Source organism: Schistocerca americana, chromosome 2, assembly GCF_021461395.2.
Source record: "Schistocerca americana isolate TAMUIC-IGC-003095 chromosome 2, iqSchAmer2.1, whole genome shotgun sequence".
Classification (NCBI taxonomy): Eukaryota; Metazoa; Arthropoda; class Insecta; order Orthoptera; family Acrididae; genus Schistocerca; species Schistocerca americana.
The window spans coordinates 1,072,299,774-1,072,302,330 of record NC_060120.1 but is presented as its reverse complement, the minus strand read 5'-3'; positions in this window follow the sequence as shown (position 1 = coordinate 1,072,302,330).

The following is a 2,557-nucleotide window of genomic DNA, read 5'->3' as shown; positions in this document are numbered from 1 at the left end:
CCTGAAATGAAGCATGAGAATCTAAAACTGGACTCACAGGAGAGGTTCAAAACATTGAAAGTTAGAGTGTCAGTCCTCTTGTACTTAAGTCGGCATTGTGCCTTTTGTATTAAATTCGGATGCAATTTCTGTGTTTCATTGTCGATAAGAATGTCCAAGGTATACAGTAAACCTGAAGTCAAGCATCGGAATCTAAAACTCGACTTACAGGAGAGGTTTAAATCATATAAAGTTAGGGTGTCAGACCTAATGTACTTAAGTCGGCATTGTGCCTTTTGTGTAAAATTCGGATGCAAATTCTGTGTTTCATTGTCGATAAGAATGTCCAAGGTATACAGTAAACCTGAAGTGAAGCTTTAGAATCTAAAACTTGACTCACAGGAGAGGTTTAAATCACAGAAATTTAGAGTGTCAGTCCTCTTGTATTTAAGGCGGCATTGTGCCTTTTGTATTAAACTCGGATGCAATTTCTGTCTTTCATCGTCCATAAGAAGGTCATAGGTATACAGTAAACCTGAAGTGAAGCATCGGAATCTAAAACTGGACCCACAGGAGAGGTTCAAATCATAGATAATTAGAGTGTCAGACCTCTTGTACTTAAGTCGGCATTGTGCCTTTTGTATTAAATCCGGATGCAATTTCTGTGTTTCATCGTCAATAAGGAGGTCCAAGGTATACAGTAAACCTGAAGTGAAGCATCGGAATCTAAAACTGGACTCACAGGAGAGGTTTAAATCATAGAATGTTAGAGTGTCAGTCATCTTGTAATTAAGTCGGCATTGTGCCTTTTGTATTGAATTCGGATGCAATATCTGTGTTTCATCGTCCATAAGAAGGTCCAACGTATACAGTAAACCTGAAGTGAAGCATCGAAATCTAAAACTCAACTCACAGGAGTGCTTCAAATCATAGAAAGTTAGAGAGTCAGTCCTCTTGTACTTAAGTCGGCATTGTGCCTTTTGTATTAAATTCGGATGCAATTTCTGTGTTTCATCTTCAATATGAAATTCCAAGGTATACGGTAAACCTGAAGTGAAGCATCGGAATCTAAAACTCAACTCACAGGAGACAATCAAATCATTGAAAGTTAGAGTGTCAGGCCTCTTGTACTTAAGTCGGCATTGTGCCTTTTGTATTAAATTCGGATGCAATTTCTGTGTTTCATTGTCGATAAGAAGGTCCAAGGTATACAGTAAACCTGAAGTGAAGCATCGGAATCTAAAACTCGACTCACTGCAGAGGTTTAAATCATATATAGTGAGAGTCAGTCCTCATGTACTTACGTCGGCATTGTGCCTTTTGTATTAAATTCGGATGCAATTTCTGTGCTTCATCGTCAATAAGAAGGTCCGAGGTATACAGTAAACCTGAAGTGAAGCATCGGAATCTAAAAATGGACTCACAGGAGAGGTTAAATCATATAAAGTTAGAGTGTCAGTCCTCTTGTACTTAAGTCGGCATTGTGCCTTTTGCATTAAATTCGGATGCAATATCTGTGTTTCGTCGTCAATAAGAAGGTCCAAGGTATACAGTAAACCTGAAGTGAAGCATCGGAATCTAAAACTGGACTCACAAGAGAGGTTTAAATCATAGAAAGTGAGAGTGTCAGTCCTCTTGTATTTAAGTCGGCATTGTGCCTTTTGTATTAAATTCGGATGCAATTTCTGTGTTTCATCGTCAATAAGAAGGTCCAAGGTATACAGTAAACATGAAATGAAGCATCGGAATCTAAAACTCAACTCACTGAAGAGGTTCAAATCATAGAAAGTTAGAGTGTCAGTCCTCTTGTACTTAAGGCGGCATTGTGCCTTTTGTATTTAATTCGGATGAAATTTCTGTGTTTCATCGTCAATAAGATGGCCCAAGATATACAGTAAACTGGAAGCGAAGCATCGGAATCTCAAACTGGACTCACAGGGGAGCTTTAAATCATAGAAAGTTAGAGTGTCAGTCCTCTTGTACTGAAGTCGGCATTGTGCCTTTTTGTATTAATTTCGGATGCAATTTCTGTGTTTCATCGTCAATAAGATGGTCCAAGGTATGCAGTAAACCTGAAGTGAAGCATCGGAATCGAAAACTGGACCCACAGGAGAGGTTCAAATCATAGGTAATTAGAGTGTCAGGACTCTTGTACTTAAGTCGGCATTGTGCCTTTTGTATTAAATCCGGATGTAATTTCTGTGTTTCATCGTCAATAGGAAGGTCCAAGGTATACAGTAAACCTGAAGTGAAGCATCGGAATGTAAAACTGGACTCACAGGAGGGGTTTAAATCATAGAAAGTTAGAGTGCCTGTCCTCTTGTATTTAAATCGGCAGTGTGCTTTATGTATTAATTTCGGATGCAATTTCTGTGTTTCATCGTCAATAAGATGGTCCATGGTATACAGTAAACCTGAAGTGAAGCATCGGAATCTAAAACTGGACTCACACGAGGGCTTCAAATCATAGAAAGTTAGAGTGTCAGTCCTTTAGTACTTAAGTCGGCATTGTGCCTTTCGTATTAAATTCGCATGCAATATCTGTGCTTCATCGTCAATAAGAAGGTCCAAGGTATAT